The sequence below is a fragment of the Cetorhinus maximus genome, chromosome 12, assembly GCF_964194155.1.
Source record: "Cetorhinus maximus chromosome 12, sCetMax3.hap1.1, whole genome shotgun sequence".
NCBI lineage: Eukaryota > Metazoa > Chordata > Chondrichthyes > Lamniformes > Cetorhinidae > Cetorhinus > Cetorhinus maximus.
Genome location: NC_135890.1, coordinates 48,018,903 through 48,034,112, shown reverse-complemented (window position 1 = coordinate 48,034,112; position 15,210 = coordinate 48,018,903). Strand labels below are relative to the sequence as shown.

The 15,210-nt window shown below is 42.1% G+C and overlaps 1 protein-coding gene across 5 annotated transcripts in view; it reads right to left on the bottom strand.

The window, feature by feature from the left end:
* LOC144687418 (non-muscle caldesmon-like) overlaps positions 1-15,210 on the bottom strand; it is a 202,571-nt gene that overhangs the window by 182,487 nt on the left and 4,874 nt on the right. The window lies entirely within an intron of this gene.

Here is a 15,210-nt window from a genome sequence, read left to right as displayed (position 1 = left end):
GATTTACACTAATTGCATGGATGGTGCAAGCACTAAACACAATCAAACTCGTCAGAGATGAGTAGGTTGATTTGATGCAGATCTGAGCACCTTTGTCAGTGTTCAGTTCCTTGCAAACACAAGTCTCTTCTTATAAAAACAAAAAGCTAAAAGCTACTGCGGATGCTGGAAATCCAAAACAAAAACAGAATTACCTGGAAAAACTCAGCAGGTCTGGCAGCATCGGTGGAGAAGAAATCAGTTAATCAGGTAATTCTGTACAAGTCTCTTCTTGTGGTTTTGGGGAACTGCAGTGCAGTTTTCCTTGAGCCAATGGCAGATTTTCTCATGAAGGCTTCGGCTCGCTGTCTAGGTGTTAATCTTCATCATACTGCTTTTCCTCAACAGCAGGAAAACCTGAAGTGCTGACTCCTGATTGTATATCATTTGATCACTGGTCACTGAATTCTTTCTGAGTTGCTCAGATCATGGTAGAATTGTGGTGAAGCTATGGTGCTAAAGTAATTGGATTACATTTAACATCAAGGGTTTGACATGTTTTGCTCCACGTGAAGGTTTTGTGCAATTGCAAATAGAAAGATATGTTTGTTAGCCTTGTTCTTTGATTTCTCTCCATAAAAATAGCAACTGAAGAAAATGAACTGAGAAAGAATCTTGTACTGAGAGACTGGAGATGGAAGTGTTAGGGAGTCTTGGTCATGACATACTTCATTGATAAAAATTGTGTCGTGATACATTAACTCTAATGTTTCTGTTGTGACAACTGCCTATGCGATGGGCAGTAATCTAAATTCAGAAATTTGCACTCTATAACATGTGCATAACGTATGCTATAACATCATATTGCTAAAATCATTTTTAGAACAATAAATATATTAGTGGTCAGGGATGGTACAGTAATTAGCGAACAAATATGCTGTGAGTTCCTCACGTGCCTACTGAAACAATTGCAACATTAAATATATAAAAAGGAGAAAGGTGAGACGAGACCAGGAGACCCAGCAACTAATGTGGTCTATTGGATGGTGTAACTTGTGCACCCACACTCCCATTCCTCAAGCATGAATAATGTCAACTCATGTGAGACACAAAAAATTAAACCAATCAACAGCAGTCTTTTTTTGGGAAATTCTCTGGCAAATTCCTCCCAACTTCCCAAAGCAATTGAGCAGGCTTTGGAAGACCACGGTAAGACACAAGGCATCATTAGATGTACCCAAACTAAACCTTTGTTCCCATTCCCCATCTATCTCAGTTTCCTGAAAGGGAAGCCTTTGCAGGATTAGTCTTGACCATCTCCATCTATCAGTTTGGTTACAAAGAGCTTCAGGCTCCTTATCCCATTTTACTTTTGATACCCTTAAATAGCACTGTTTATTAAAGTAAAATGTTTCTATAACCTCTTAAAAATTCATAACATCTTTCTCTTCTATTACTTCCCTGGGTAAGCTATTTCACATTGTTACACTCAGCTTGGAGAAACATGTGCAACTTGATAAAGCCAGGTTGAAAAGAAATACTTGTTACCCAGATGCAAGTGTGTCATAAGTGCATTGATTGATGGTAATGCGAGTCTTGGCCTTGGGGGGTCAGTCGATTTTGGAATAGTTACGTTGCCTTTTTTTATAGTTCAGTTCAACTGAACTCTACATGATCAGAGAATTTTGTTCTTTTTTATGGCGATGTTCCAGATACATTAGAGATATTTACTCAGTGATACATCATGAACAGTCAGGAATCATATTCCCTTCAGAGACCATTGACAGTAATGGAAAGATTTTATGATAAACTTTTATTAAATGTTAGCCTGTGTTATTATTGTAATTAAAAGCATTGCATGTAATTAAAACTACGATATGTCTCATTACAGATATCATTCCTTATGTGAGGTTGATAGTTTTGAATAAGATCATGTAGAGGCCCTTTGGGTCTCTTTATGACCCCAGAAATTACCCTGACATTTTTCCCTGCTGTACTTGGGGCAATATACTGTCTGCCAGATGCTGATAAATCTGCCATGATCTCATATTTGAAGATATGTTTGGTTAGGATAAAATGTCTTCAGCCAATAAAAGTGCTAAACCTTGGGTGGGTCGATTCCTACATCAAACTAACGTCTCCAACAGCGGACAACTGAGGGCTGTAACCATCTTGCAGCTGGTTTTGACTAATATATCATAAACTGCTTGAAGTCGGTCCTTAATTTTGCTTTATTCATATCTTATCTACTGCCATTACCCGAAGTTCTCTTGGACCACAAGCCATAATAAATTATAAAAGACGCTGCAGAAAAAATAGAATTTGCAAACAAGCTGAAGGATATTAGGTGAGACAACATTTAATAGCTGGGCCATATTTAGAGAAAAGGTTCACATTAGGTGCATTTTCATGACGAGATATGTGTTGAATGGAGTTGATTTGGCTTCAAAAGCAACCGAATGAATATGAAGCACATACTCTTTTAATGCTTTGGATCATCTAAACTCATTTTTGTATTATTACCTTTCAGTTGGCATATCATCCTTGCTACCTTTCTGGGAGTAATTTGCAAGGAACAGTAAGATTTTTGCAATTCATTCCAGAATAATTCAGAATTAACAGTTAACAGAATGTATCTGGCAAGAACTATTTGGAACTGCTCACTAATAGCAAACTACTGTTTATTGGCTCTCTGTTAGGAGAGATCATTCCAGCACTCTACCCTGATACTCTATTCTATTTCAGTACTACTCTATTTTTTCCTTTTATTCACTTCATCTGATATGGGGCAAAGCCAGCATTTGCTGACCATCCCTAATTGTTCTTGAGAAGGTGGTGGTGAGCCACCTTGAGCTGCTGTAATCCATGTGCTATTGGCACATTCACTTCTGTTAGGGAGTTCCAGGATTATGATTCTGTGACAGGAAAGGAAGGAACACCGATATATTTCAAGTCAGGGTAGCGTGTAGCTTGGGGGAAACTTACAGGTATGGACTTTCCATTTGCTGTCCTTGTTCATCGCAAATTTGGAAGATGCTATCGAAGGAGATTTGCTGCAGTGCACCTTGTATATGGTACACACTGCTGCCACGATGCGCTGATATTAGAGGAAGAGAAGGTTTAAGCTAGCGGAACTCACGTCAATCAAGTGGGCTGCTGTGTCTTAGATGGTGTCGGGATTCTTGCGTGTTTTTGGAGCTGCACTTCTCTCCTAATCTCTGCATATTCTTACTTATCATGCACTCCTCCACTGCCTATGTACAAAATGTGCGCCTCTTTCCTAATCCTCAAATTGTTTCATTATGTCTTTATTCATTGGTGGAATCCCACTAATGTTTAACAAAAACAAAAAATGCTGGAAAAGCTCAGCAGATCTGACAGCATCTGTGGCGAGAAAGACAGAGTTAACATTTCGAGTCCGTATGACTCTTCTTCAGAGCTACAAACGTTTAGTTTCTTTACTTTCGGTGGAATATATATTTCCTGCACTCTGTTGAACGCCATTTTAAATGTTTCTCGTGGCTCGTCTACATCTTTGTTTGTTAATACAGTTGTCCATTTTATTTTCCTAACTTCTATTTTCAGCCTCTAAAAATCAGCTTTTTTCCAATCTAGTAACTTGATTTCCATCATACTTACATCCTTTCTCTCATCATATCAAAGCATCTTATATTATGGCCACTATTACCTAGGTTATCTTTTACTTCTCGTATCTGCTCTGGTACATTCCCCATTACTAAATCCAATAGCGAATCTTCCCTTGTTGAGCTTTTTACATAGTGGGTTAGAAAGAAGTCCTGTGCACATTGTAGGAACTCTATTTACTTATCCCCTTCACATACCTCTTCCATCCAATTAGCATCAGTGTAGCTGAAATCCCCCATTACTATACTGTTTTTCACTTCTTCTTCAGTTCTCTGCCCAAAGGCAGATCCTTGGTGATTATTCACCAAACCACAGCAAAGTGCTGTGATTTTTTATTGTGGGTAAGGTGAGGAGGCAGGCCCCAAGTCCATCTCAGTTGGAACGGGATCGAACCCCATTCTGCTGGTGTTAATCCAATCCACTCACTCGCCATCTAGTCAACTGAGCTAACAGCAGCCTCCACCTTCCCAGTTTTTTTACACAATTTCCTGATTTGGCTTCATATTTCTTTCTCCACCTCCCTTCCACTCTTGGGTGGTCACAGACTACACCGGTTAGTGTGATGGATCCTTTATTGTCTTTTAACTCTATCCATATGGATTCTATTTTTGTCTTGCTGATAGCTGCATTCCATTTTTTTACTGCCATAACATTACCTCAAATGAGCACAGATACCCCAGCTACCCCATTCTAAATATGTTATACCCTGCAATGTTCAATTCCCAGTCCTGGTATTTCTATAGCCATGTCTCAGTAATCCTTACTATATCTGGTTCTTCCCAATGCATGATTACCTCCAGCTCCCACTTAATTACTGGCACTGGCATTGCTGTGCAGACATTTTAACTCATTTTTGGTAGGTTTTCCTCTCACTTTATGTTTAACCATCTTTTTAGACTGCTGTCCTATAACTCCACTTATTCTACTGCCATTAAGTTCCCTTGCTTAACATTATTTCCCATGTTCTCCTGCCTTGTTTTCTTTACATATAGGTTGCTTACATTTCTTGTAGATCCCATCCCTCTCTTACTGGCCTGAAATCTTTGCACCTCTCTTATTTACCCTTTTCACCAGGACACTAGTGCTTTCTAGTTTAAGTGGAGTCCATTCCATTAACATATCTCCTTCCTGTCCTAGAACTGGTGCCAGTGTCCTGTGAAAGAGGAACCCCTCTTCCCCACATCAACCGTTTAGCCACATGTTGAGTCTCCTGATCTGTCTGCTCAGAGGCCAATTTTCATGTGACTTGGGCAATAATCCAGAGATTATTAGTCTCGAGTTCCTGCTTTTTAATTTAGAGGCTAATTGATGATACTCTTTGAGCAGGGCCTACTCCTTGTTCATAACAGGACCTACTCCCTACAAACATATGAATTAGGAGGAGTAGGCCACTTGGCCCCTCGAGCCTGCACCGCCATTCAACAAGATTATGGCTGATCTAATTTTAACCTCAACTACACATTCCTGCCCACCCCCAATAATCTTTCACCCCCTTGCTTATCAAGAATCTATCTGCTTGCACCTTAAAGATAATCAAAGGTGGCCTCAGCCACCTTTTGGGGAAGAGAATTCCAAAGTCTCACAACCCTCAGAGAAAAAACTTCCTCATCTCTGTCTTAAATGGGTGACACTTATTTTTAAATAGTGACCCCTTGTTCTAGATTCTCCCACAATAGGAAACATCCTTTCCTGTCACGTCCCCTCAGGATAGTATATGTTTCAATCAAGTACTCCCTGTTCATAACAACGTCGCTTGTTCCACCATGGACCTCCCTTTCCAAGTTCCTCTTCAGCTGTTGTGCGATGGCTGTTAACCTGGCACCAGTTAATACACCCTTTGGGATTCTTCAGTTATCTATCCATCTAAATATAGAAACTCCCATCATGACCACATTTCGATCCTTCTCTGCACCCACATATTGCTTCATTTTTTTATTATTCATTCATGGGATGAGGGCATCGACGGCCAGGCCAGCATTTATTACCCATCCCTAGTTCAGAGGGCAGTTAAGAGTCCCCCACATTGCTGTGGGTCTGGAGTCACATGTAGGCCAGAGCATGTAAGGACAGCAGATTTCCTTCCCTAAAGGACATTAGTGAACCAGCTGGGTTTTTAGGACAATCGGCAATGGTTTCATGGTCATCATTAGGCTTTTAATTCCAGATTTATATTGAATTCAAATTCCTCCACCTGCCGTGGCGGGATTTGAACCCAGGTTCCCGGGTCTCTGGATTACTAGTCCAGTGAGAATACTACTATGCCATCACCTTCCTGAAGCTGTAAATAGTACTGAACATTGTCATCAGCAAACATCCCTACTTCTGGGAAAGCCATTGATGAAGCAGCTGAAGATGGTTAGATCTAGGACACTCCCCTGACGAACTCCTGCAGTGATGTCCTGGGGCTGAAATGGCTGGCCTCCAACAACCACAACCATCTTCCTTTGTGCTAGGTGTGATTCAAACTAGTGGAGAGTTTTCCCACTGATTTCCATTGGCTTCAATTTCACTTGGACTCCTTGATGCCACACTCGGTCGAATGTTGCCTTGATGTCAAGGGTAGTGACTCTTGCCTCACCTCTGGAGTTCAGCTCCTTTGTCCACTTTAGGACCAAGACTACAACGAGGTCTGGAGCCGAGTGACCCTGGCAGAACCCAAACTGAGTGTCAGCGAGCAGGCTATAGCTGAGTAAAGTGCTGCTAATTGATAGCACCTTCGATGACACCTTCCATCACTTTGGGGAGGTGTCAGCTGTGGCTCAGTTCATAGCACCCTCGCCTTTGAATCAGAGGGTTGTGGGTTCATGTCCCACTCCTGGAAAACCAAGAACTGTGATTGTACTCGAAAGAAGTTGCAATCTGTGACTGTTGGGTAGACGTTAGTGTTGTAGCTGGACTGAGACAGCTTGGTTGGAAACATGCCAAGTTCTGGAGCACAAATCTTCAGCATCACAGCCAGGATGTTCTCAGGACCCATAGCCTTTGCAATATCCACTGCCTTCAGCCATTTCTTGATATCACGTGGAGTGAATTGAATTGGCTGAAGACTGGTGTTGGTGACCTGGGATCGCAGTAGGAAGCCGAGGTGCATCATCCACTCAGCACTTCTGGATGAAGATGGTTGCAAATGCTTCAGCCTTGTCTTTCACATTGACATGCTGGGCTCTGCCATCATTGAGAATGGGGCTATTTGTTTATTTAATTTTAGTATTACTCTGATACTATATTATATTGCAGTACAATTCCCTGATATTCTAGTCCATTGCATTACTAGTCTCTAATACTTCATTCCATTTCACAGTTACTCCCTAGGTGTAGGGCAAGACTGGGATACTTGATGCGTACTTTGTATTGGTGTTTACTAAGGAAGATCATGCTGATAAAATCTCAATCGAAGCAGAGATGATAGAGAGTGCGGGATGAGGTGAGAACTGATAGGAAGGATGTATCGAAAAGGCTAGCTATGCTTAGAGCGGAGAAGACTCCTGGTCTGGATGGCCTGTATCCCAGGGTGCTAAGGAAGTGTGGGTGGTGATAGCAGAAAGGCTTGTTATAATTTTCCAACCTTCCCGAGATATGGAGGAGGTGCCAGAGAATTGAGTGGCAAATGTAACCCCTAATTCCAGAGAGAGTATGGCTGGGATTTTCCATTCCAGGCCTAAGTCCCGTGGCGAGGGGAGTGGTTCCCACCAGGGAGCCTGGTGGAAATTGACACCGAATCACATGATGCTGGGCTCATTAATTATGCAGTCGGGGGTTTCCCAGCATATTGCACAGTCGGGTGGGGTGGGCTGGTTGACACACGCCCTGCTTTCATATCTGGGCTCCACATTTAAAAAGGTGTTCGGACATCAACTTCTTTGTCGTGAACCCGCCGTGGAAGGGGGAGATGGCCCAGTGATCCCAGGGAGCTCCGGCCCCCAGATACAGCATCGCTTCCCTGATGTGCTGCTCGATGCAATGGAGGCCGGAAGGAGCATCCTGTACCCCAAGGCTGGAAGGAGGCGGCCGAGCTGTCAGACCAACACTGCATTGGAGGAAGTCACCAGGGTGATCAGTGCCCACGGCCTCCACCGGAGGACTGCCCTGCAATGCCGGAAATGGATGAATAACTTCATCCGTGCCGCCAGGATAAATGAACCCTCAGCTGCTCACAATCATCTCACTGACTGGTGGAGGGGAAGTGGGCCTCAGTGACAAGGGCACCATCCATGCAACCCATACAACGTGACAAGGTGATGCCTCATAACCCCACTGCAGTCCATCTGCAGGTGAAGAGGCCACTGCAGGCCCCTGACCCTTCCACACAGAGAGCTCAGGTGCTGTCTGGAGTTGGGGGAGAGTTGGGTCATCAGGGGTGGGCAGAGTGGCAGGTCAGCTCAACTGGACAACTGCTGGGAAACTCCAGCACGTAGCACTGACAATGCTACAGCATTGACAGATGAGAGTGTGAAGGGCAAAGGGAGGCTTCTTGTACGTGGTACACAAGGGCCCTGGCAAAGATCCATGCCTCCCTGCACATGCATGATTCCGGGGGACAGACCCAGCCTGGGGTCTCCCTCTGAAGAGTAGGCTGACCCAATTGCTCTCAACTTTCTCTCTTTGTGCAGGAAAAGTTAAAACTCTGATATTTTGTTCCACTGCAGTTCTACTGTTACTCAATTCCAATTCTGTATTATTCTCCAATATTATTGGGGCAAATGTCCCAGCTGTGAGGGCTTTAGTCAGATGCACTCATCAACTACACACATGACCGACAGAGGCTGACTTGCACAGCACAGATCTGCCAGCAAGTGTTGTCACTTCTTGGCAGGTGAGTGCCAAACACATGAAAGGTACTTTATCTGACCAGAACTTCACCCGCCCACAGATGCACTTCCCTATTGCCAGCCTGCAGAATGGTCCTTGAGCAGCTTATGCAGCTACACTGTCCACCTCTACTTAAGCCCACCTTCTCTAGAGCCTAATTCCCCCCTCAACATGCTCCAGCTGCAGCCAGAGCCACGCCAACACCAGCTGCCTTCTCTGCAGCTACGTGCCCATCCACAGGGCAGAGGAAATGGATACCGAGATGCCAGTGGAAGGAGGCCAGACCCCAACAGAGTTTAAAGGTGAAGTAGCTTTTCTATCATGAGCGAGCACCAGTGCCTCAGGATGCACAGGCTCACACGGCAGTTCACTGCTTAAATCTGTATCCTCATGGTGCAAAGGCTAACTTCACAGCATTGCCAATACCCGACTAGGTGTCTGTCACTGGAGGCCCAGCCCTCCCCTGCCTCCCACAACCCCTTTGCCCTGCTCCAGCAAGGTCCAGCCTAATGACACATTCTCTTATCTCTGAGTGAAATTTGGCAAACAACAGACTGTGACGAGTGTGCTGCACATTAAGGAAAACAGAAGAAATGTGTGTGCAAAGGTCAGAATTTCTTGGAACAGGGGAATGGCAGTGAATAAAGGGGGCGGGGTCCACTCGCTGAGGCATAAAATGACACGGGGTGATGTCGGGCATGCTTCCCGACATCACTGCGCGTCGTTCAGATCCTCAGTTCAGTGGGCACGCAGCTGAGTCAGCTGCAAACTGTCAAAGGCCTATTAAGGTCATTTAACAATCAATTAAATCATTGACCTGAGCTGACTGTCCAACCTGAAGGTTGGCGGGCAGGTGAAAAGCCCAGGTGGTCTTCGCATTTTTCATGGAACCTCATCCACAGGAGGTATGAGGTTTCATGAACATTTTTAAAGTGTTGGAAAATGTTTTATTAACATCAATGGACATGCCCCAGCTCATGTGTCAGTTTCACATGAGGCGACATGTCCTTAAGAAAAATTTTTTCCTTTTATTCAATATTTTATACGTGAAACTAATTGCTTAGGGAGGTTTTCGTGTGCACGTAAAATGGCAGCACGCAGCCGATCGGGAGCACGCCCGGCCCTGCACAACCCCCTCCCCCACCAATGGGGAGAAAATTCTCCCCAAAGTGTAGTTTGATTGAAGGATAGAATGCCAATGGAACAGAGTCAGGTGTCAGCTTGAATCAGGCGTATACTTATCATGGGTCAACTATATAATTTCCACTCTAAATCCATGCACTTTGAGGTAATATTGAATAAATCTTTGTAAGTATAAGCTAGAAATGACAATTTGTGATGCAAGCTTAATGTGCTTGTGTGATACTGTCCACTGTTTTAGTGGTGAAGCATAAGGCATTTAATGCCTGCCTTAAAATAGCAAAGAGAAATATTGTGCAAAGATTATCACAAAAAATATCTCTAGGTTCATACTTAATATTTTGAAGGGACAAGCTTTCTAATGGGAAGGTGATCGTATTTGGATATTACCCACCAATTTTTACCTCTGAATGCAGAATGATCCTAAAGAGAGACAGATGTAGCTTCAGTGAGATTAACCAAAGTACATTTGCTTTATTATCCCTAAAATCCACCCTAGGATTGAAAGGCACACTGCAACGTTTTTCATATTCTGCAATGCATTTTTCGTTTCAAGTGATCACTTAGGACAAGTAGGAGCTTGCAATTCTAATCATGTTCCCATCCTTTCTTACAGCCGAATGGATGAGGAGAACTCCCTGAAAAACCCAGAAAGGCAACATACATTAGCAGCTGATTATACTTTAAATATGTCTGTACTTGGTCTTAGGCTCACTTCACATCCATCTAAGGAGTTTGGTCAGAGCAACTTGGCAAACCTCCTCTCTCCCACTAGATCTTTCCATAGCTGCCTCACACAAAAATGCCTGTTCACATTTGATAGGCATTTAGAGTTTCCGACTTTGATCTGTCAAAAGAATTTGAGTAAAAACCTAAATGAAGAATGTTAATAGAATATTATGTTACTTTATAAATATCTGCAAACCATTAATTGCAAATTTTAAAATACGGCATCAGGGGAATTTCTGCTTTTACTATTCTGTGACTCAATATTTTTGGAATGTTCAAAGTAAGTTACCTTGAACATCACCAGAACAAGGTTTGACGGTATGTCTTACACAGTGAAAGAGAACAGAACATAGTGTACACTGGCCCTTGTTGGTAAGGGAAAGTTCATTACCAGTTATGGAAACTGAGTAACTGCTGCTCTTTAAATATTTAAAGATGTGTTAGAACCCTAATCATTTAAAATTGATTACTGTCAATTTGCTCATGAGTGTAACCATTGGGTAATATTGAGAAGAATAAATGGAATAGCACTTGTGAAATACTGTCACTTCAACTTACCAATTGCAACTTACAGCAGCAACATTTATTGTTTGGAATTCACAACTTATTTAGTTGTGAATTCTAAAATACAGTCATCAAAATCTATTTTAAAATGTAGCTTTACAATAGTTAAGACGTAGATCAGTCTGATTGTTAGCCTTGAGCATAGCTGGCACTCAGAACTGACATCAACGTGGGATGAGTGTTTTTCCTATTTGGAGGCAGGTGAAACATCTTCTACTCATATGCACTTTGGTTCACAAGATGTCGTGTCAACAGGTTACAAATGCATATCTGACCAGAGTGGGTCATGGCTCAGTGGTAGTACTCAGGCATCAAAACATTGTGGATTCAGAGAATTGAGCGCAAAAAAATCTAGGCTGATACTCCTGTGCAATACTTAGAACCTGCTGTGCTGTTGAAAGTGCTGTCTTTTGGATAAAAGATTCAAAGGTACAATTTTGAAGAAAAATAGAAAAATTCTCTCTGATGCCCTGGCCAAATTTTATTCCTCAATCCACATCATTAAATCAGGTCATCTGCTTATTACAGGTATTTCAATGCTGTTTGTGGGAACTTAATGAGTGCAAATTAGCTGCCACGTTTCCTGCATTACAAGTGACTACACTTCAAAAATACTTAACTGAAGGCACTTGGGACATCCTGAGGTTGTGAAAAGTGCTATATAAATGTAAGTTATTTCACCCTATGGGAACATCACCCCCAAACCTCACACCATCTTAACTTGGGGAAAATGCTGGAATCCCGTACCCAACAGCATTGTGCAAATACATTCACCACATGAACTGCAGAGATTTTAAAAAAGGCAGCTCACCACCATCTTCTCAAGAGCAATGGGAGATGGGCAAGAAATGTTTGCCTTGCAAGCAATGCTGGTATCTCAAGAATGAACTGTATAAAATCCTAGAAAAAGCAAGGACCCTTGCTCCCAGTTCGATGAAGATGCAAAGAGAGGTCAGAAGCAGGGAATTTTATTAGAAGTACGTAAATTTTTAGAAGATGAAGCTCATAAGAAGAAACATTTTCTAAAGTTCTTACAATATATAAGTGACTGACATTTATTTTATTCACTGACAATAGTTTTTTAAAAAATGCTAGTGGACCATAGGAGCAGTGAAAATTTTTAAGTTCAAAAATATGAAACAGAAATTGTGTTTCCTTTTTCAAACTTTTATTTATTATTTAAACACATGCATTATTTATATAAAAAAAACAGGCACATTCACTAGCACTTACAAATGGACTTCCTAGTTATGTACAATGGGTTAATCTTCCATTATCGTTACCATAGGTCACAATTTTGTTTGCCTTGAAAAAGACATGACTCAACTCTTAAAACCCAATTTCTTAACTCTTATAGAATCAATGTCAGTGTTGGTGTCATTTATCTCAGAAAAGCAGTGCCTTCTTAATTCCAGATTGCTGCCCAACTTGACTTGTCTTGGCTTTTCACTGAGCCAATGGACATTCACCCATGATTTGTACTTAACTAAATGATCTTCTCTAGTTTCAGAAAAATTGTTAGCAACTATAGGTAAAGTGCCAATCTTTTGACTTGCAGTGCTGCACCTGATCTTGTTATCACTATTGGTCGCATCCAATGTTTAGTGATCTGATTATACTCGCAGCAATGCAACAGACTGAAAATGAGAATAAAAGAATCCAGTAACATTCCAGATGATTGCTGGTGGTTGACAATAGGAAGTAATAAAATTTAAGGAGTACTAAATGTTTCAAGTAAAAAAAAGACAGTGGGATGAAATGATGTAAAGATGAGCAGATTAGGAGGGCAGCGGTTGAGGCTGCACTTAAGGAGCTGATAAAGTGGAGAAAAAAAGAATTGAACACTTCCTTTAGGCTGCAGAATGTGCAGGGGAATTCAAATGAATGTAAGAGACTCCATAAGTGATAAAGTATAGACCAATTTAAAAATAAAGCTGGTGAATTACAGGAATCAGCTGTAGCCTGTATCCTTATCCACATACGGAAGACTTGAAATTCTGATAGCTTCTCAAAAGCTCATTACAAAGAACTCTGCTTTTAAATTTCAAACATGTACATGTTTTATCAGCACTGAACAAAGCATGCCATTCTAAAAGATAAGCATGAAATAAGCAGCAACTTGGGACTCCAACTTTGTCTATATTTAAAGGTGTACCGCTGTCGAGGCACGTGTTATACAGGACGGAAGCTCATGGCTCCAAGCATATGAGCTGGCTAGCCTCTTTGTTCAGTATGGCTGAGAGACAGTGTGTGTTCACAGCAGTCTTTCATTAGTTCATCCACTTATTGTCTTGCTCGACTCAAGTCCCATGCACAAGATTCTTGAGCCACTTAACTAGGTAAGATCATAAGATCCTTCCTCACGGTTTTCAAGTCTTCTGTGTGCAGATAAAGATACAGCTACTACAGCTGACTCCGGTAATTCACCAGCTTTATTTTTAAATTGGTTTTATACTTTGGGGTACTTTCTCTTACTTAGGCTGATAGTCTTTATGATGAGAGGGGACCACCCATTGGATATGAGCATCCTTGTTGGACATCAATTCAGACTCCACTTGCTGAGGCTGTCTGAGTGGGGTTTGAATCCAACCCTTCTGCCTCAGAAGTGGGAATACTATCCCTAAGCCAATGGCCACTCAACTTTTGCATTAGTGCTAACATACCATTAAAACGAATGCAAAGTTCCGAAGAAGAGTCATATTGGACTCAAAATGTTAACACAGTTTCTCTCTCCACAGGCCTGCTGAGTTTTTCCAGTACTTTCTCTTTATTTTGGATCTCCAGCATCCGTAGTATTTTGCTTTTATTATACTATTGGTACTGATGCGTTTCAAGCATGTTGATCTAAAAACACAGATTGAAGCTTAGGCAAAATCGTATCCCTCGCCTGCAAACTCCTGAGAATTATTTTAGCTCCATCCTCCTTTCTGAATCAGTGTGGCAGTGAGGATCAGAACTACCACTGGAAGGGAGTGCAAGGAAAAATTCAGTTGTAAACATTCTCTTGCAGGTCAGCATTGTCAAGTAAGGAGATGCTATTGGATCATTGATGCCCAGTAAAGTACTTCATATTTTTCTACATTGGACAATAAGTGTCAGCCAGGAACATCGCCATCTGTTGTGGTACAGCCTTTGATGTTCCAAGAAATGACCTGTCTGAAAATGCCACAATTCTGCACCAATTTAGGGCTATTTGTCTAATTCCTTTAAAGCAGTACAGATAAATTTGACTTTACCTGCCAAAAGAAAGGCAAAAAAAAAAAGGGGCTGCATCCAACATTACCAAAGGAAATCTAAGATGCACAAGCAAACCTATTGGTGACCTGGACTTCGCTGTTCAGTTGCCACCATTATGGTGATGTTCAATGACAGTGTTGTCAGTTGTACTATATTAAGAAACCGGTTCGATTATGCATCCTAGATCTAACCAAAAAAGATTCTTATGCACAACTAGATATAATCTCTAGCTACTTTTACACTAGTCTCTCAAGGACATAATGGCATTGAATTTCCTCAGCCCTTCCACCAAATCTCTGCTGTAACTCTGGGTATGCTGGGCCCCAACAAAATCCCCAAATTGGGATTTTGCTTGGAGGAAGGGCTTTTAACCATCCCTTAAAAGCCACTGATGTGTTGCGGCAGGTCTACTGGTGAGGAATCCTTAGACTGGCTGATCCTGTATCCCTGGCCTTAAGGGACCTGGGACTGGAGGCCAGTGAGATAAGGTGGTATCAGCATCTAGAAGGGTGAAAATGGGCAGCAACAGAGGAGGTCCATACCCATCGAGTGGTCTGGACCCCTGAAAGTGGTCATTTTTCTTTCAAAATTTTCATTATCGGGCCCCTTTTAGAGGAAACTAAAAGGAGAACTCAATGAGGACTCAAACACCACAACAACCACCAGAGCATATGGCAATGTGTGGTAGGGAGGTACCTAAAATGTGCCTGTAGAGGTACAACCTACTGGCCAAGAAAATGAGGTACACTCCAAACTACAGCACAGCTGGTGCCAGGGTGGATAGCACCAGCAGGCATAATACCAGTATAACCATTGTATGAATGAATTTTTGGTATAAATTGTTTGTAACCCATTGTGGCTTTTTAGCCTTGAAAGCTTCCACATTTAACGTCCTCGCTGTCTGATCTGAAAAGATTTTGGCTGTAAAGTGCTTCTTCTCACTGCCATTGTTCCCATTCTTCTCTTTCGAGATGCTGGTGTAGACCCTTCCAATCTCCAGTTCTCCACCTGCAGGTTGCTGAAATGCCTATTGGGCCATGCATTTTGTGCTGGCACTTCACCAAACCACTTTATAATAAAGGGCCCTCAACCAAAGCCCCAATTCCC